Consider the following 23,076-nt stretch of genomic DNA (forward strand, 5'->3'; position numbering starts at 1 on the left):
GCAAGACACGGAAGCAACCAAAATGTCCATCACGATATCAGTTGAAAAAGAAGAAGTGGTCCATGTACACAATGGAATATTAGCCATGGAAAACAATGAAACACTGCTCTTTCAGGCAACATACTTGAGCCTAGAGATAATCACAGAACATGAAGTAAGTCGGAAAGCAAAAGACATATCCTATGATATCACTTACAGGCGTTATCTAACAACTGACAGAAATGAACATATTTGCACAGAGAAAGACACTCACACACTTAGAAAACAAACTATGCTTATCTAAAAGGAAAGGTGGGGCAATGGACAAATTAAGATTAGGATTACCATACGTGTACAAATACCTATTAAATACACATAACAAAAAGACCGACCATATAGCAAGGGAGGTCTATGGAACACTCTGCAATAAATTACATGGGAAGTGGATCTGTACATGATTATATATATATATATATATATATATATTATGCACAAATGAATCAGATTGTGTACACCTAGGACAAACAATATTCTAATCATTACCCCAATTAAAAAAACTAAAACAACAAACAGGAAATAATGTAACATAAACATGTGGGGGTTACTCCTGGCACATTCCATTTTAATTTACAACCTAGGAACAGGGATTCCATAACACCTCTGCTGCCCTTGTAACGAGATTTGTGAATGGAGAAATGCTGCCGCCTAGTGGCCGTTTACCACAACAGCAGCTTTAAACCCAGTGCTAATGGTCACTAAATATTCACACTCATTACAGGCCTGTGAATGACACCTGCCCTCAAAAACAATCCTGGGAGCGAATATTGACCAAAAAATTCAATTTTGAGGGCAACCTTTCAAGAAGACAATTTCAAGAGGTTAATTGTATTCTACGTTTTTTTCATTTGCTCGTTAACAGAAATTTTAAAAGGTGTGGAAAAATGAACCTTAGAAAGAATTAAGGACATGCAAATCCAAATTACAAAAATCCTATCAGCTCACACCAGTCAGAATGACCATCAGAAAAAATTCTGCAAACAATAAATGCTGAAGGGGTTGTGGAGAAATACCTAGCCTTGGTTCAACGTGGGACATGGTAAGAGCCAGTAAGGAAAACACAAAGGAGGTGCATTGAAAAGGTAAATACTGAGCTACCATTCAGTCAAGCATACCCACTGCTGGGCCTATCTCCTGAGAGGATGAGAATCAAACAGCCACAGGCTGGACTTCACTGGTGGCGCAGTGGTTGAGAGTCCGCCACCGAAGCAGGGGACACGGGTTCATGCCCCGGTTCGGGAAAATCACACATGCGGTCGAGCAGCTGGTACCGTGAGCTATGGCTGCTGGGCCTGTGCGTCCAGAGCCTCTGCTCTGCGAAGGGAGTGGCCATGGCAGTGATTGGCCTATGTACCGCAAACAAACAAACAAAAAAAGGCTAGCAATCCTGCACTCCAGCAATATTAATCATAGCCAAATCTTGGAAGCTACAAAAATGTCCAGCAACAGAGGAATGCACAAAGAAGAAGTGGTCCATGTACACAATGGAATATGACTCCAATAAAAAAAATATAAACTCAATCTAGAAAACAAAGATAAGTAAAGAAACATTAGCTTTTGAGGGTTTATAAAGGCGCATTCCACTCTAATTTATAATCCAGGAATACCACTGCAAGGCAGTCTGTTTCCATAGTTAAAAGCTTGGGAAAAGCAGAAATGCTGCCACCCTCTGGCCGTGACCTGCAACAGCAGGTTTTAAACCTGTGCTAAGGGTCACTTCATATGCACCAGTACTGGAGGGCTGTAAATGAAACCTGCCCTCAGAATGTCATTAGGGAGGTAATGGCCAAAATAGTTCTAAATGTCACACATACTTCACGAAAACAGTTTGAAGAGGTAAGCTCTACTCACAGTTTGAAGAAAAAAAGGACATGCCAGAAAGCTCAATTTCAATGGATTATGAGACGCATGCAAATCACACCACAAACATGTAGCAGCTCACACTAGTCAGAATAAACATCAGCAAAAGAAACTACAAACAATAAATGCTGAAGGTGTTGTGCAGAAGTGCATACCCTCAACTTTAAGTGTGATGTGACCTGGTAAGAGCCACTAATGAGAACAGAATGGAGGTGCCTTTACTAGGTAAATAATTTGCGACTATACGATCCAGCAGGCCCACTCCTGGGCCTATAACCTAAGAAGACGGATTTGGAAAGACACAGGTGGGCGAATGTGCATTGCCGCAGCATTACAATTGCCAAGTCATGGAAGCAACCAGAAAGTCCATCAACAGATGAGTGGACAAAGAAGAACTGGTACATGTACAGACGGAGTATTAGCCAAGGAAAAAAAGGACACGATGTCATTTGCAGCACTGTAGATGAGTCTAGAGGTAATCACACAACTTGTAGTATGTCAGAAAGAGAAAGACACATATCGTATGATATCACTTATAGGTATTACCTATAAATTCATACCAGTGAAGATATTTCCACAGAGAAGGGCAACCACTGATTCATTCAACAAACTTATGGTTCACCAATGGAAATTTGTGAGGATTGGATACATTAGGATATTGGGGTTAACAGGCATATACAAACACAGGTGAAATATATCCTCACCAAAGACCTACAGAATACCAAGGGAAGACTACACAACATTGTGTCATAACATACATGGGAAAAGGATTCCAGGAGAATAGACATATGTTTATGTGTGAAAGAACCACATCTTGCACACCTAGAACAAGCCAAACATTGTAATCAAACTTGCTGTGATAAAAATAAAAATTAAATTAAAAAAACGAACAAGAAGTAGTGAGACATATACTTAAGGGGCTTTTCCCTGGCACCCGCCATTCTAAATTACAACCTAGAACCCAACTTCCATTGAGGCTCTGTTGCCCTAGTAACCAGATTTGGTAAAGTAGAACTGCTGCCACCTTGTGGACGTTTCACACAACAGCAGCTTTAATCCCAGCATTAATGGTCAGTTGATATTCAAAATAATTGCAGGCCTGTAAATCACACCTGCACTGAAAACAAATCCTGGGGTCGTATATCGACCAAAAAATTCAAAAGGCATCCATATTCCAAACCGACAGTTTCAAGAGGCATAATTCATGAACATTTGTCTTCTGTTTCTTTTTCTTTCTTTCTTTTTTGTTAAAACAACGGGAAGGGAAAAAGGCTGAACATCAGGAATCAATAAAGCCATTGAAATCCAGTGTACACAAGCGTTCACCTGACAGCCGTCAGAATGATCATCAGCAAAAAAAGTCTACAAAAAATAAATGCTGAAGGGGTTTTAGAGAACTGTGTACCCTTTAGCTGCTGGTGGGTTGCAACCTGGTAACAGCCAGTAGTGAGAACAGAATGGAGGTGCGTTTAAGGGTAAAAATGGAGCTACCATGTGATCTGGTAGGCCCACTCATGGGCCTATCACCTGAGTAGACCAGAATCAAAAACACACAGGCTGGCAATCCTGCACTGCCGCAAGGTGTACCATAGCCAAACCTGGAAGAAACCAAAATGTGCATCAACAGAAAAATGCACCAAGAAGAAGTCGCCCATGTACACCATGGAATATTAGCCATGAAAAAGCATGGAACAGTGCTGTTGGCACCACCATAGAAGGACCTAGAGATAATCACCAAACAGGAAATAAGAAAGAAACCGAAAGACACACATCCTATGACATCACTTATAGGTGTTACCTAAGAATTGATACCCATGAAATAATTTCCAAGACAAGGACACGCATAGATTCAGAAAACCAAATTATGTTTAACCAAACGGAAAGGTGTAAGGAATGTATGAATTAGGATATGGGGGTTAACAGACATATACTAATACATAGGAAATGTATAATCACAAAATACCTATGGAATACGAAGAGAGGTCTACTCAACACTCTATAATAACATACACGGGAATGGATCCAAAGAGGAATAGACAGATACATTGATAGGATGAAGCAGAAACTGTACACCTAGGAGAATCTACATTTTGATCAAATTTGCTTAACTAGTATAATTAATTAATTAATAATTAATATGATTAATCATAATTATTATACAAATTATAATTATTATAAAATAATATAATATATAATATATATAATATAATATATATTATATATATAATATGATATATAATATGATATAAAATAATATAAAATTATTATATGTATTATAAAAATAATTAATAATTAATATAATTAATAAAAATTAAATTTAAAAAGCAATCAACAATTTAGGAGATATAAGCTCTTGGGGGTTTGCGCTGGCACGTTGCACTCTAATTCGCAGCTAACTAACACGACTGCCACGAAAGCTCTGTGGCCCAAAATCCCAGAGTTGGAAATGTAGAAATGCTGCCGCCTTGTGGCCGTTTCCCACAAGAGTGGCTTTAAACCCACAGCTAATGGTCACTTAACATTCACAAGGATTCAGGGCTGTAAAGGACACCTGTCCTAAAAAATTGTGCGGAGGTAGGGAATGGCCAAAAATATTCAAAACTGTCCAATTTTTCAAGGAGATTGTATGGAGGGGTAAGTTTTACTCACTCATTTTCAAAAAAGAGGAAAATGGATAAAAGCTCAACATCAGTAATTATTACACTCATGCAAATCTAACCTCCAAAATGATTTCAACTCACACATGTCAACTACCATCAGCTGGAAGTCTACAAACATTAAATGCTGAAGGTGTTTGAGAGAACTGTGTACCCTCTAGCTGCTGGTGAGATGTAAAGTGGTGACAGCCCATAATAAGAATAGAAAGGAGCTGCGTTTAAAAGTAAAAATTGAGCCACCATTCCGTTCAGCAGGCCCACCACTGAGACTCTCACCTGACAAGTCCAGAGTCGACAAGGCACAGGCTTCAACAGCTGCACTGCAGGAATTTTCACAATAGGCAAGACACGGAAGCAACGAAAATGTCCATCACGATATCAGTTGAAAAAGAAGAAGTGGTCCATGTACACAATGGAATATTAGCCATGGAAAACAATGAAACACTGCTCTTTCAGGCAACATACTTGAGCCTAGAGATAATCACAGAACATGAAGTAAGTCGGAAAGCAAAAGACATATCCTATGATATCACTTACAGGCGTTATCTAACAACTGACAGAAATGAACATATTTGCACAGAGAAAGACACTCACACACTTAGAAAACAAACTATGCTTATCTAAAAGGAAAGGTGGGGCAATGGACAAATTAAGATTAGGATTACCATACGTGTACAAATACCTATTAAATACACATAACAAAAAGACCGACCATATAGCAAGGGAGGTCTATGGAACACTCTGCAATAAATTACATGGGAAGTGGATCTGTACATGATTATATATATATATATATATATATATATATATATATATATATATATATATATATATATATTATGCACAAATGAATCAGATTGTGTACACCTAGGACAAACAATATTCTAATCATTACCCCAATTAAAAAAACTAAAACAACAAACAGGAAATAATGTAACATAAACATGTGGGGGTTACTCCTGGCACATTCCATTTTAATTTACAACCTAGGAACAGGGATTCCATAACACCTCTGCTGCCCTTGTAACGAGATTTGTGAATGGAGAAATGCTGCCGCCTAGTGGCCGTTTACCACAACAGCAGCTTTAAACCCAGTGCTAATGGTCACTAAATATTCACACTCATTACAGGCCTGTGAATGACACCTGCCCTCAAAAACAATCCTGGGAGCGAATATTGACCAAAAAATTCAATTTTGAGGGCAACCTTTCAAGAAGACAATTTCAAGAGGTTAATTGTATTCTACGTTTTTTTCATTTGCTCGTTAACAGAAATTTTAAAAGGTGTGGAAAAATGAACCTTAGAAAGAATTAAGGACATGCAAATCCAAATTACAAAAATCCTATCAGCTCACACCAGTCAGAATGACCATCAGAAAAAATTCTGCAAACAATAAATGCTGAAGGGGTTGTGGAGAAATACCTAGCCTTGGTTCAACGTGGGACATGGTAAGAGCCAGTAAGGAAAACACAAAGGAGGTGCATTGAAAAGGTAAATACTGAGCTACCATTCAGTCAAGCATACCCACTGCTGGGCCTATCTCCTGAGAGGATGAGAATCAAACAGCCACAGGCTGGACTTCACTGGTGGCGCAGTGGTTGAGAGTCCGCCACCGAAGCAGGGGACACGGGTTCATGCCCCGGTTCGGGAAAATCACACATGCGGTCGAGCAGCTGGTACCGTGAGCTATGGCTGCTGGGCCTGTGCATCCAGAGCCTCTGCTCTGCGAAGGGAGTGGCCATGGCAGTGATTGGCCTATGTACCGCAAACAAACAAACAAAAAAAGGCTAGCAATCCTGCACTCCAGCAATATTAATCATAGCCAAATCTTGGAAGCTAAAAAATGTCCAGCAACAGAGGAATGCACAAAGAAGAAGTGGTCCATGTACACAATGGAATATGACTCCAATAAAAAAAATATAAACTCAATCTAGAAAACAAAGATAAGTAAAGAAACATTAGCTTTTGAGGGTTTATAAAGGCGCATTCCACTCTAATTTATAATCCAGGAATACCACTGCAAGGCAGTCTGTTTCCATAGTTAAAAGCTTGGGAAAAGCAGAAATGCTGCCACCCTCTGGCCGTGACCTGCAACAGCAGCTTTTAAACCTGTGCTAAGGGTCACTTCATATGCACCAGTACTGGAGGGCTGTAAATGAAACCTGCCCTCAGAATGTCATTAGGGAGGTAATGGCCAAAATAGTTCTAAATGTCACACATACTTCATGAAAACATTTTGAAGAGGTAAGCTCTACTCACAGTTTGAAGAAAAAAAGGACATGCCAGAAAGCTCAATTTCAATGGATTATGAGACGCATGCAAATCACACCACAAACATGTAGCAGCTCACACTAGTCAGAATAACCATCAGCAAAAGAAACTACAAACAATAAATGCTGAAGGTGTTGTGCAGAAGTGCATACCCTCAACTTTAAGTGTTGTGTGACCTGGTAAGAGCCACTAATGAGAACAGAATGGAGGTGCCTTTACTAGGTAAATAATTTGCGACTATACGATCCAGCAGGCCCACTCCTGGGCCTATAACCTAAGAAGACGGATTTGGAAAGACACAGGTGGGCGAATGTGCATTGCCGCAGCATTACAATTGCCAAGTCATGGAAGCAACCAGAAAGTCCATCAACAGATGAGTGGACAAAGAAGAACTGGTACATGTACAGACGGAGTATTAGCCAAGGAAAAAAAGGACACGATGTCATTTGCAGCACTGTAGATGAGTCTAGAGGTAATCACACAACTTGTAGTATGTCAGAAAGAGAAAGACACATATCGTATGATATCACTTATAGGTATTACCTATAAATTCATACCAGTGAAGATATTTCCACAGAGAAGGGCAACCACTGATTCATTCAACAAACTTATGGTTCACCAATGGAAATTTGTGAGGATTGGATACATTAGGATATTGGGGTTAACAGGCATATACAAACACAGGTGAAATATATCCTCACCAAAGACCTACAGAATACCAAGGGAAGACTACACAACATTGTGTCATAACATACATGGGAAAAGGATTCCAGGAGAATAGACATATGTTTATGTGTGAAAGAACCACATCTTGCACACCTAGAACAAGCCAAACATTGTAATCAAACTTGCTGTGATAAAAATAAAAATTAAATTAAAAAAACGAACAAGAAGTAGTGAGACATATACTTAAGGGGCTTTTCCCTGGCACCCGCCATTCTAAATTACAACCTAGAACCCAACTTCCATTGAGGCTCTGTTGCCCTAGTAACCAGATTTGGTAAAGTAGAACTGCTGCCACCTTGTGGACGTTTCACACAACAGCAGCTTTAATCCCAGCATTAATGGTCAGTTGATATTCAAAATAATTGCAGGCCTGTAAATCACACCTGCACTGAAAACAAATCCTGGGGTCGTATATCGACCAAAAAATTCAAAAGGCATCCATATTCCAAACCGACAGTTTCAAGAGGCATAATTCATGAACATTTGTCTTCTGTTTCTTTTTCTTTCTTTCTTTTTTGTTAAAACAACGGGAAGGGAAAAAGGCTGAACATCAGGAATCAATAAAGCCATGCAAATCCAGTGTACACAAGCGTTCACCTGACAGCCGTCAGAATGATCATCAGCAAAAAAAGTCTACAAAAAATAAATGCTGAAGGGGTTTTAGAGAACTGTGTACCCTTTAGCTGCTGGTGGGTTGCAACCTGGTAACAGCCAGTAGTGAGAACAGAATGGAGGTGCGTTTAAGGGTAAAAATGGAGCTACCATGTGATCTGGTAGGCCCACTCATGGGCCTATCACCTGAGTAGACCAGAATCAAAAACACACAGGCTGGCAATCCTGCACTGCCGCAAGGTGTACCATAGCCAAACCTGGAAGAAACCAAAATGTGCATCAACAGAAAAATGCACCAAGAAGAAGTCGCCCATGTACACCATGGAATATTAGCCATGAAAAAGCATGGAACAGTGCTGTTGGCACCACCATAGCAGGACCTAGAGATAATCACCAAACAGGAAATAAGAAAGAAACCGAAAGACACACATCCTATGACATCACTTATAGGTGTTACCTAAGAATTGATACCCATGAAATAATTTCCAAGACAAGGACACGCATAGATTCAGAAAACCAAATTATGTTTAACCAAACGGAAAGGTGTAAGGAATGTATGAATTAGGATATGGGGGTTAACAGACATATACTAATACATAGGAAATGTATAATCACAAAATACCTATGGAATACGAAGAGAGGTCTACTCAACACTCTATAATAACATACACGGGAATGGATCCAAAGAGGAATAGACAGATACATTGATAGGATGAACCAGAAACTGTACACCTAGGAGAATCTACATTTTGATCAAATTTGCTTAACTAGTATAATTAATTAATTAATAATTAATATGATTAATCATAATTATTATACAAATTATAATTATTATAAAATAATATAATATATAATATATATAATATAATATATATTATATATATAATGTAATATATAATATGATATAAAATAATATAAAATTATTATATGTATTATAAAAATAATTAATAATTAATATAATTAATAAAAATTAAATTTAAAAAGCAATCAACAATTTAGGAGATATAAGCTCTTGGGGGTTTGCGCTGGCACGTTGCACTCTAATTCGCAGCTAACTAACACGACTGCCACGAAAGCTCTGTGGCCCAAAATCCCAGAGTTGGAAATGTAGAAATGCTGCCGCCTTGTGGCCGTTTCCCACAAGAGTGGCTTTAAACCCACAGCTAATGGTCACTTAACATTCACAAGGATTCAGGGCTGTAAAGGACACCTGTCCTAAAAAATTGTGCGGAGGAAGGGAATGGCCAAAAATATTCAAAACTGTCCAATTTTTCAAGGAGATTGTATGGAGGGGTAAGTTTTACTCACTCATTTTCAAAAAAGAGGAAAATGGATAAAAGCTCAACATCAGTAATTATTACACTCATGCAAATCTAACCTCCAAAATGATTTCAACTCACACATGTCAACTACCATCAGCTGGAAGTCTACAAACATTAAATGCTGAAGGTGTTTGAGAGAACTGTGTACCCTCTAGCTGCTGGTGAGATGTAAAGTGGTGACAGCCCATAATAAGAATAGAAAGGAGCTGCGTTTAAAAGTAAAAATTGAGCCACCATTCCGTTCAGCAGGCCCACCACTGAGACTCTCACCTGACAAGTCCAGAGTCGACAAGGCACAGGCTTCAACAGCTGCACTGCAGGAATTTTCACAATAGGCAAGACACGGAAGCAACCAAAATGTCCATCACGATATCAGTTGAAAAAGAAGAAGTGGTCCATGTACACAATGGAATATTAGCCATGGAAAACAATGAAACACTGCTCTTTCAGGCAACATACTTGAGCCTAGAGATAATCACAGAACATGAAGTAAGTCGGAAAGCAAAAGACATATCCTATGATATCACTTACAGGCGTTATCTAACAACTGACAGAAATGAACATATTTGCACAGAGAAAGACACTCACACACTTAGAAAACAAACTATGCTTATCTAAAAGGAAAGGTGGGGCAATGGACAAATTAAGATTAGGATTACCATACGTGTACAAATACCTATTAAATACACATAACAAAAAGACCGACCATATAGCAAGGGAGGTCTATGGAACACTCTGCAATAAATTACATGGGAAGTGGATCTGTACATGATTATATATATATATATATATATATATATATTATGCACAAATGAATCAGATTGTGTACACCTAGGACAAACAATATTCTAATCATTACCCCAATTAAAAAAACTAAAACAACAAACAGGAAATAATGTAACATAAACATGTGGGGGTTACTCCTGGCACATTCCATTTTAATTTACAACCTAGGAACAGGGATTCCATAACACCTCTGCTGCCCTTGTAACGAGATTTGTGAATGGAGAAATGCTGCCGCCTAGTGGCCGTTTACCACAACAGCAGCTTTAAACCCAGTGCTAATGGTCACTAAATATTCACACTCATTACAGGCCTGTGAATGACACCTGCCCTCAAAAACAATCCTGGGAGCGAATATTGACCAAAAAATTCAATTTTGAGGGCAACCTTTCAAGAAGACAATTTCAAGAGGTTAATTGTATTCTACGTTTTTTTCATTTGCTCGTTAACAGAAATTTTAAAAGGTGTGGAAAAATGAACCTTAGAAAGAATTAAGGACATGCAAATCCAAATTACAAAAATCCTATCAGCTCACACCAGTCAGAATGACCATCAGAAAAAATTCTGCAAACAATAAATGCTGAAGGGGTTGTGGAGAAATACCTAGCCTTGGTTCAACGTGGGACATGGTAAGAGCCAGTAAGGAAAACACAAAGGAGGTGCATTGAAAAGGTAAATACTGAGCTACCATTCAGTCAAGCATACCCACTGCTGGGCCTATCTCCTGAGAGGATGAGAATCAAACAGCCACAGGCTGGACTTCACTGGTGGCGCAGTGGTTGAGAGTCCGCCACCGAAGCAGGGGACACGGGTTCATGCCCCGGTTCGGGAAAATCACACATGCGGTCGAGCAGCTGGTACCGTGAGCTATGGCTGCTGGGCCTGTGCATCCAGAGCCTCTGCTCTGCGAAGGGAGTGGCCATGGCAGTGATTGGCCTATGTACCGCAAACAAACAAACAAAAAAAGGCTAGCAATCCTGCACTCCAGCAATATTAATCATAGCCAAATCTTGGAAGCTAAAAAATGTCCAGCAACAGAGGAATGCACAAAGAAGAAGTGGTCCATGTACACAATGGAATATGACTCCAATAAAAAAAATATAAACTCAATCTAGAAAACAAAGATAAGTAAAGAAACATTAGCTTTTGAGGGTTTATAAAGGCGCATTCCACTCTAATTTATAATCCAGGAATACCACTGCAAGGCAGTCTGTTTCCATAGTTAAAAGCTTGGGAAAAGCAGAAATGCTGCCACCCTCTGGCCGTGACCTGCAACAGCAGCTTTTAAACCTGTGCTAAGGGTCACTTCATATGCACCAGTACTGGAGGGCTGTAAATGAAACCTGCCCTCAGAATGTCATTAGGGAGGTAATGGCCAAAATAGTTCTAAATGTCACACATACTTCATGAAAACATTTTGAAGAGGTAAGCTCTACTCACAGTTTGAAGAAAAAAAGGACATGCCAGAAAGCTCAATTTCAATGGATTATGAGACGCATGCAAATCACACCACAAACATGTAGCAGCTCACACTAGTCAGAATAAACATCAGCAAAAGAAACTACAAACAATAAATGCTGAAGGTGTTGTGCAGAAGTGCATACCCTCAACTTTAAGTGTTGTGTGACCTGGTAAGAGCCACTAATGAGAACAGAATGGAGGTGCCTTTACTAGGTAAATAATTTGCGACTATACGATCCAGCAGGCCCACTCCTGGGCCTATAACCTAAGAAGACGGATTTGGAAAGACACAGGTGGGCGAATGTGCATTGCCGCAGCATTACAATTGCCAAGTCATGGAAGCAACCAGAAAGTCCATCAACAGATGAGTGGACAAAGAAGAACTGGTACATGTACAGACGGAGTATTAGCCAAGGAAAAAAAGGACACGATGTCATTTGCAGCACTGTAGATGAGTCTAGAGGTAATCACACAACTTGTAGTATGTCAGAAAGAGAAAGACACATATCGTATGATATCACTTATAGGTATTACCTATAAATTCATACCAGTGAAGATATTTCCACAGAGAAGGGCAACCACTGATTCATTCAACAAACTTATGGTTCACCAATGGAAATTTGTGAGGATTGGATACATTAGGATATTGGGGTTAACAGGCATATACAAACACAGGTGAAATATATCCTCACCAAAGACCTACAGAATACCAAGGGAAGACTACACAACATTGTGTCATAACATACATGGGAAAAGGATTCCAGGAGAATAGACATATGTTTATGTGTGAAAGAACCACATCTTGCACACCTAGAACAAGCCAAACATTGTAATCAAACTTGCTGTGATAAAAATAAAAATTAAATTAAAAAAACGAACAAGAAGTAGTGAGACATATACTTAAGGGGCTTTTCCCTGGCACCCGCCATTCTAAATTACAACCTAGAACCCAACTTCCATTGAGGCTCTGTTGCCCTAGTAACCAGATTTGGTAAAGTAGAACTGCTGCCACCTTGTGGACGTTTCACACAACAGCAGCTTTAATCCCAGCATTAATGGTCAGTTGATATTCAAAATAATTGCAGGCCTGTAAATCACACCTGCACTGAAAACAAATCCTGGGGTCGTATATCGACCAAAAAATTCAAAAGGCATCCATATTCCAAACCGACAGTTTCAAGAGGCATAATTCATGAACATTTGTCTTCTGTTTCTTTTTCTTTCTTTCTTTTTTGTTAAAACAACGGGAAGGGAAAAAGGCTGAACATCAGGAATCAATAAAGCCATGCAAATCCAGTGTACACAAGCGTTCACCTGACAGCCGTCAGAATGATCATCAGCAAAAAAAGTCTACAAAAAATAAATGCTGAAGGGGTTTTAGAGAACTGTGTACCCTTTAGCTGCTGGTGGGTTGCAACCTGGTAACAGCCAGTAGTGAGAACAGAATGGAGGTGCGTTTAAGGGTAAAAATGGAGCTACCATGTGATCTGGTAGGCCCACTCATGGGCCTATCACCTGAGTAGACCAGAATCAAAAACACACAGGCTGGCAATCCTGCACTGCCGCAAGGTGTACCATAGCCAAACCTGGAAGAAACCAAAATGTGCATCAACAGAAAAATGCACCAAGAAGAAGTCGCCCATGTACACCATGGAATATTAGCCATGAAAAAGCATGGAACAGTGCTGTTGGCACCACCATAGAAGGACCTAGAGATAATCACCAAACAGGAAATAAGAAAGAAACCGAAAGACACACATCCTATGACATCACTTATAGGTGTTACCTAAGAATTGATACCCATGAAATAATTTCCAAGACAAGGACACGCATAGATTCAGAAAACCAAATTATGTTTAACCAAACGGAAAGGTGTAAGGAATGTATGAATTAGGATATGGGGGTTAACAGACATATACTAATACATAGGAAATGTATAATCACAAAATACCTATGGAATACGAAGAGAGGTCTACTCAACACTCTATAATAACATACACGGGAATGGATCCAAAGAGGAATAGACAGATACATTGATAGGATGAACCAGAAACTGTACACCTAGGAGAATCTACATTTTGATCAAATTTGCTTAACTAGTATAATTAATTAATTAATAATTAATATGATTAATCATAATTATTATACAAATTATAATTATTATAAAATAATATAATATATAATATATATAATATAATATATATTATATATATAATGTAATCTATAATATGATATAAAATAATATAAAATTATTATATGTATTATAAAAATAATTAATAATTAATATAATTAATAAAAATTAAATTTAAAAAGCAATCAACAATTTAGGAGATATAAGCTCTTGGGGGTTTGCGCTGGCACGTTGCACTCTAATTCGCAGCTAACTAACACGACTGCCACGAAAGCTCTGTGGCCCAAAATCCCAGAGTTGGAAATGTAGAAATGCTGCCGCCTTGTGGCCGTTTCCCACAAGAGTGGCTTTAAACCCACAGCTAATGGTCACTTAACATTCACAAGGATTCAGGGCTGTAAAGGACACCTGTCCTAAAAAATTGTGCGGAGGTAGGGAATGGCCAAAAATATTCAAAACTGTCCAATTTTTCAAGGAGATTGTATGGAGGGGTAAGTTTTACTCACTCATTTTCAAAAAAGAGGAAAATGGATAAAAGCTCAACATCAGTAATTATTACACTCATGCAAATCTAACCTCCAAAATGATTTCAACTCACACATGTCAACTACCATCAGCTGGAAGTCTACAAACATTAAATGCTGAAGGTGTTTGAGAGAACTGTGTACCCTCTAGCTGCTGGTGAGATGTAAAGTGGTGACAGCCCATAATAAGAATAGAAAGGAGCTGCGTTTAAAAGTAAAAATTGAGCCACCATTCCGTTCAGCAGGCCCACCACTGAGACTCTCACCTGACAAGTCCAGAGTCGACAAGGCACAGGCTTCAACAGCTGCACTGCAGGAATTTTCACAATAGGCAAGACACGGAAGCAACCAAAATGTCCATCACGATATCAGTTGAAAAAGAAGAAGTGGTCCATGTACACAATGGAATATTAGCCATGGAAAACAATGAAACACTGCTCTTTCAGGCAACATACTTGAGCCTAGAGATAATCACAGAACATGAAGTAAGTCGGAAAGCAAAAGACATATCCTATGATATCACTTACAGGCGTTATCTAACAACTGACAGAAATGAACATATTTGCACAGAGAAAGACACTCACACACTTAGAAAACAAACTATGCTTATCTAAAAGGAAAGGTGGGGCAATGGACAAATTAAGATTAGGATTACCATACGTGTACAAATACCTATTAAATACACATAACAAAAAGACCGACCATATAGCAAGGGAGGTCTATGGAACACTCTGCAATAAATTACATGGGAAGTGGATCTGTACATGATTATATATATATATATATATATATATATATATATATATATATATATATATATATATATATATTATGCACAAATGAATCAGATTGTGTACACCTAGGACAAACAATATTCTAATCATTACCCCAATTAAAAAAACTAAAACAACAAACAGGAAATAATGTAACATAAACATGTGGGGGTTACTCCTGGCACATTCCATTTTAATTTACAACCTAGGAACAGGGATTCCATAACACCTCTGCTGCCCTTGTAACGAGATTTGTGAATGGAGAAATGCTGCCGCCTAGTGGCCGTTTACCACAACAGCAGCTTTAAACCCAGTGCTAATGGTCACTAAATATTCACACTCATTACAGGCCTGTGAATGACACCTGCCCTCAAAAACAATCCTGGGAGCGAATATTGACCAAAAAATTCAATTTTGAGGGCAACCTTTCAAGAAGACAATTTCAAGAGGTTAATTGTATTCTACGTTTTTTTCATTTGCTCGTTAACAGAAATTTTAAAAGGTGTGGAAAAATGAACCTTAGAAAGAATTAAGGACATGCAAATCCAAATTACAAAAATCCTATCAGCTCACACCAGTCAGAATGACCATCAGAAAAAATTCTGCAAACAATAAATGCTGAAGGGGTTGTGGAGAAATACCTAGCCTTGGTTCAACGTGGGACATGGTAAGAGCCAGTAAGGAAAACACAAAGGAGGTGCATTGAAAAGGTAAATACTGAGCTACCATTCAGTCAAGCATACCCACTGCTGGGCCTATCTCCTGAGAGGATGAGAATCAAACAGCCACAGGCTGGACTTCACTGGTGGTGCAGTGGTTGAGAGTCCGCCACCGAAGCAGGGGACACGGGTTCATGCCCCGGTTCGGGAAAATCACACATGCGGTCGAGCAGCTGGTACCGTGAGCTATGGCTGCTGGGCCTGTGCATCCAGAGCCTCTGCTCTGCGAAGGGAGTGGCCATGGCAGTGATTGGCCTATGTACCGCAAACAAACAAACAAAAAAAGGCTAGCAATCCTGCACTCCAGCAATATTAATCATAGCCAAATCTTGGAAGCTAAAAAATGTCCAGCAACAGAGGAATGCACAAAGAAGAAGTGGTCCATGTACACAATGGAATATGACTCCAATAAAAAAAATATAAACTCAATCTAGAAAACAAAGATAAGTAAAGAAACATTAGCTTTTGAGGGTTTATAAAGGCGCATTCCACTCTAATTTATAATCCAGGAATACCACTGCAAGGCAGTCTGTTTCCATAGTTAAAAGCTTGGGAAAAGCAGAAATGCTGCCACCCTCTGGCCGTGACCTGCAACAGCAGCTTTTAAACCTGTGCTAAGGGTCACTTCATATGCACCAGTACTGGAGGGCTGTAAATGAAACCTGCCCTCAGAATGTCATTAGGGAGGTAATGGCCAAAATAGTTCTAAATGTCACACATACTTCATGAAAACATTTTGAAGAGGTAAGCTCTACTCACAGTTTGAAGAAAAAAAGGACATGCCAGAAAGCTCAATTTCAATGGATTATGAGATGCATGCAAATCACACCACAAACATGTAGCAGCTCACACTAGTCAGAATAAACATCAGCAAAAGAAACTACAAACAATAAATGCTGAAGGTGTTGTGCAGAAGTGCATACCCTCAACTTTAAGTGTTGTGTGACCTGGTAAGAGCCACTAATGAGAACAGAATGGAGGTGCCTTTACTAGGTAAATAATTTGCGACTATACGATCCAGCAGGCCCACTCCTGGGCCTATAACCTAAGAAGACGGATTTGGAAAGACACAGGTGGGCGAATGTGCATTGCCGCAGCATTACAATTGCCAAGTCATGGAAGCAACCAGAAAGTCCATCAACAGATGAGTGGACAAAGAAGAACTGGTACATGTACAGACGGAGTATTAGCCAAGGAAAAAAAGGACACGATGTCATTTGCAGCACTGTAGATGAGTCTAGAGGTAATCACACAACTTGTAGTATGTCAGAAAGAGAAAGACACATATCGTATGATATCACTTATAGGTATTACCTATAAATTCATACCAGTGAAGATATTTCCACAGAGAAGGGCAACCACTGATTCATTCAACAAACTTATGGTTCACCAATGGAAATTTGTGAGGATTGGATACATTAGGATATTGGGGTTAACAGGCATATACAAACACAGGTGAAATATATCCTCACCAAAGACCTACAGAATACCAAGGGAAGACTACACAACATTGTGTCATAACATACATGGGAAAAGGATTCCAGGAGAATAGACATATGTTTATGTGTGAAAGAACCACATCTTGCACACCTAGAACAAGCCAAACATTGTAATCAAACTTGCTGTGATAAAAATAAAAATTAAATTAAAAAAACGAACAAGAAGTAGTGAGACATATACTTAAGGGGCTTTTCCCTGGCACCCGCCATTCTAAATTACAACCTAGAACCCAACTTCCATTGAGGCTCTGTTGCCCTAGTAACCAGATTTGGTAAAGTAGAACTGCTGCCACCTTGTGGACGTTTCACACAACAGCAGCTTTAATCCCAGCATTAATGGTCAGTTGATATTCAAAATAATTGCAGGCCTGTAAATCACACCTGCACTGAAAACAAATCCTGGGGTCGTATATCGACCAAAAAATTCAAAAGGCATCCATATTCCAAACCGACAGTTTCAAGAGGCATAATTCATGAACATTTGTCTTCTGTTTCTTTTTCTTTCTTTCTTTTTTGTTAAAACAACGGGAAGGGAAAAAGGCTGAACATCAGGAATCAATAAAGCCATGCAAATCCAGTGTACACAAGCGTTCACCTGACAGCCGTCAGAATGATCATCAGCAAAAAATGTCTACAAAAAATAAATGCTGAAGGGGTTTTAGAGAACTGTGTACCCTTTAGCTGCTGGTGGGTTGCAACCTGGTAACAGCCAGTAGTGAGAACAGAATGGAGGTGCGTTTAAGGGTAAAAATGGAGCTACCATGTGATCTGGTAGGCCCACTCATGGGCCTATCACCTGAGTAGACCAGAATCAAAAACACACAGGCTGGCAATCCTGCACTGCCGCAAGGTGTACCATAGCCAAACCTGGAAGAAACCAAAATGTGCATCAACAGAAAAATGCACCAAGAAGAAGTCGCCCATGTACACCATGGAATATTAGCCATGAAAAAGCATGGAACAGTGCTGTTGGCACCACCATAGAAGGACCTAGAGATAATCACCAAACAGGAAATAAGAAAGAAACCGAAAGACACACATCCTATGACATCACTTATAGGTGTTACCTAAGAATTGATACCCATGAAATAATTTCCAAGACAAGGACACGCATAGATTCAGAAAACCAAATTATGTTTAACCAAACGGAAAGGTGTAAGGAATGTATGAATTAGGATATGGGGGTTAACAGACATATACTAATACATAGGAAATGTATAATCACAAAATACCTATGGAATACGAAGAGAGGTCTACTCAACACTCTATAATAACATACACGGGAATGGATCCAAAGAGGAATAGACAGATACATTGATAGGATGAACCAGAAACTGTACACCTAGGAGAATCTACATTTTGATCAAATTTGCTTAACTAGTATAATTAATTAATTAATAATTAATATGATTAATCATAATTATTATACAAATTATAATTATTATAAAATAATATAATATATAATATATATAATATAATATATATTATATATATAATGTAATCTATAATATGATATAAAATAATATAAAATTATTATATGTATTATAAAAATAATTAATAATTAATATAATTAATAAAAATTAAATTTAAAAAGCAATCAACAATTTAGGAGATATAAGCTCTTGGGGGTTTGCGCTGGCACGTTGCACTCTAATTCGCAGCTAACTAACACGACTGCCACGAAAGCTCTGTGGCCCAAAATCCCAGAGTTGGAAATGTAGAAATGCTGCCGCCTTGTGGCCGTTTCCCACAAGAGTGGCTTTAAACCCACAGCTAATGGTCACTTAACATTCACAAGGATTCAGGGCTGTAAAGGACACCTGTCCTAAAAAATTGTGCGGAGGTAGGGAATGGCCAAAAATATTCAAAACTGTCCAATTTTTCAAGGAGATTGTATGGAGGGGTAAGTTTTACTCACTCATTTTCAAAAAAGAGGAAAATGGATAAAAGCTCAACATCAGTAATTATTACACTCATGCAAATCTAACCTCCAAAATGATTTCAACTCACACATGTCAACTACCATCAGCTGGAAGTCTACAAACATTAAATGCTGAAGGTGTTTGAGAGAACTGTGTACCCTCTAGCTGCTGGTGAGATGTAAAGTGGTGACAGCCCATAATAAGAATAGAAAGGAGCTGCGTTTAAAAGTAAAAATTGAGCCACCATTCCGTTCAGCAGGCCCACCACTGAGACTCTCACCTGACAAGTCCAGAGTCGACAAGGCACAGGCTTCAACAGCTGCACTGCAGGAATTTTCACAATAGGCAAGACACGGAAGCAACCAAAATGTCCATCACGATATCAGTTGAAAAAGAAGAAGTGGTCCATGTACACAATGGAATATTAGCCATGGAAAACAATGAAACACTGCTCTTTCAGGCAACATACTTGAGCCTAGAGATAATCACAGAACATGAAGTAAGTCGGAAAGCAAAAGACATATCCTATGATATCACTTACAGGCGTTATCTAACAACTGACAGAAATGAATATATTTGCACAGAGAAAGACACTCACACACTTAGAAAACAAACTATGCTTATCTAAAAGGAAAGGTGGGGCAATGGACAAATTAAGATTAGGATTACCATACGTGTACAAATACCTATTAAATACACATAACAAAAAGACCGACCATATAGCAAGGGAGGTCTATGGAACACTCTGCAATAAATTACATGGGAAGTGGATCTGTACATGATTATATATATATATATATATATATATATATATATATATAATGCACAAATGAATCAGATTGTGTACACCTAGGACAAACAATATTCTAATCATTACCCCAATTAAAAAAACTAAAACAACAAACAGGAAATAATGTAACATAAACATGTGGGGGTTACTCCTGGCACATTCCATTTTAATTTACAACCTAGGAACAGGGATTCCATAACACCTCTGCTGCCCTTGTAACGAGATTTGTGAATGGAGAAATGCTGCCGCCTAGTGGCCGTTTACCACAACAGCAGCTTTAAACCCAGTGCTAATGGTCACTAAATATTCACACTCATTACAGGCCTGTGAATGACACCTGCCCTCAAAAACAATCCTGGGAGCGAATATTGACCAAAAAATTCAATTTTGAGGGCAACCTTTCAAGAAGACAATTTCAAGAGGTTAATTGTATTCTACGTTTTTTTCATTTGCTCGTTAACAGAAATTTTAAAAGGTGTGGAAAAATGAACCTTAGAAAGAATTAAGGACATGCAAATCCAAATTACAAAAATCCTATCAGCTCACACCAGTCAGAATGACCATCAGAAAAAATTCTGCAAACAATAAATGCTGAAGGGGTTGTGGAGAAATACCTAGCCTTGGTTCAACGTGGGACATGGTAAGAGCCAGTAAGGAAAACACAAAGGAGGTGCATTGAAAAGGTAAATACTGAGCTACCATTCAGTCAAGCATACCCACTGCTGGGCCTATCTCCTGAGAGGATGAGAATCAAACAGCCACAGGCTGGACTTCACTGGTGGCGCAGTGGTTGAGAGTCCGCCACCGAAGCAGGGGACACGGGTTCATGCCCCGGTTCGGGAAAATCACACATGCGGTCGAGCAGCTGGTACCGTGAGCTATGGCTGCTGGGCCTGTGCATCCAGAGCCTCTGCTCTGCGAAGGGAGTGGCCATGGCAGTGATTGGCCTATGTACCGCAAACAAACAAACAAAAAAAGGCTAGCAATCCTGCACTCCAGCAATATTAATCATAGCCAAATCTTGGAAGCTAAAAAATGTCCAGCAACAGAGGAATGCACAAAGAAGAAGTGGTCCATGTACACAATGGAATATGACTCCAATAAAAAAAATATAAACTCAATCTAGAAAACAAAGATAAGTAAAGAAACATTAGCTTTTGAGGGTTTATAAAGGCGCATTCCACTCTAATTTATAATCCAGGAATACCACTGCAAGGCAGTCTGTTTCCATAGTTAAAAGCTTGGGAAAAGCAGAAATGCTGCCACCCTCTGGCCGTGACCTGCAACAGCAGCTTTTAAACCTGTGCTAAGGGTCACTTCATATGCACCAGTACTGGAGGGCTGTAAATGAAACCTGCCCTCAGAATGTCATTAGGGAGGTAATGGCCAAAATAGTTCTAAATGTCACACATACTTCATGAAAACAGTTTGAAGAGGTAAGCTCTACTCACAGTTTGAAGAAAAAAAGGACATGCCAGAAAGCTCAATTTCAATGGATTATGAGACGCATGCAAATCACACCACAAACATGTAGCAGCTCACACTAGTCAGAATAAACATCAGCAAAAGAAACTACAAACAATAAATGCTGAAGGTGTTGTGCAGAAGTGCATACCCTCAACTTTAAGTGTTGTGTGACCTGGTAAGAGCCACTAATGAGAACAGAATGGAGGTGCCTTTACTAGGTAAATAATTTGCGACTATACGATCCAGCAGGCCCACTCCTGGGCCTATAACCTAAGAAGACGGATTTGGAAAGACACAGGTGGGCGAATGTGCATTGCCGCAGCATTACAATTGCCAAGTCATGGAAGCAACCAGAAAGTCCATCAACAGATGAGTGGACAAAGAAGAACTGGTACATGTACAGACGGAGTATTAGCCAAGGAAAAAAAGGACACGATGTCATTTGCAGCACTGTAGATGAGTCTAGAGGTAATCACACAACTTGTAGTATGTCAGAAAGAGAAAGACACATATCGTATGATATCACTTATAGGTATTACCTATAAATTCATACCAGTGAAGATATTTCCACAGAGAAGGGCAACCACTGATTCATTCAACAAACTTATGGTTCACCAATGGAAATTTGTGAGGATTGGATACATTAGGATATTGGGGTTAACAGGCATATACAAACACAGGTGAAATATATCCTCACCAAAGACCTACAGAATACCAAGGGAAGACTACACAACATTGTGTCATAACATACATGGGAAAAGGATTCCAGGAGAATAGACATATGTTTATGTGTGAAAGAACCACATCTTGCACACCTAGAACAAGCCAAACATTGTAATCAAACTTGCTGTGATAAAAATAAAAATTAAATTAAAAAAACGAACAAGAAGTAGTGAGACATATACTTAAGGGGCTTTTCCCTGGCACCCGCCATTCTAAATTACAACCTAGAACCCAACTTCCATTGAGGCTCTGTTGCCCTAGTAACCAGATTTGGTAAAGTAGAACTGCTGCCACCTTGTGGACGTTTCACACAACAGCAGCTTTAATCCCAGCATTAATGGTCAGTTGATATTCAAAATAATTGCAGGCCTGTAAATCACACCTGCACTGAAAACAAATCCTGGGGTCGTATATCGACCAAAAAATTCAAAAGGCATCCATATTCCAAACCGACAGTTTCAAGAGGCATAATTCATGAACATTTGTCTTCTGTTTCTTTTTCTTTCTTTCTTTTTTGTTAAAACAACGGGAAGGGAAAAAGGCTGAACATCAGGAATCAATAAAGCCATGCAAATCCAGTGTACACAAGCGTTCACCTGACAGCCGTCAGAATGATCATCAGCAAAAAAAGTCTACAAAAAATAAATGCTGAAGGGGTTTTAGAGAACTGTGTACCCTTTAGCTGCTGGTGGGTTGCAACCTGGTAACAGCCAGTAGTGAGAACAGAATGGAGGTGCGTTTAAGGGTAAAAATGGAGCTACCATGTGATCTGGTAGGCCCACTCATGGGCCTATCACCTG

Source organism: Mesoplodon mirus (assembly GCF_964341445.2).
Source record: "Mesoplodon mirus genome assembly, chromosome: X".
NCBI classification, from domain to species: Eukaryota; Metazoa; Chordata; class Mammalia; order Artiodactyla; family Ziphiidae; genus Mesoplodon; species Mesoplodon mirus.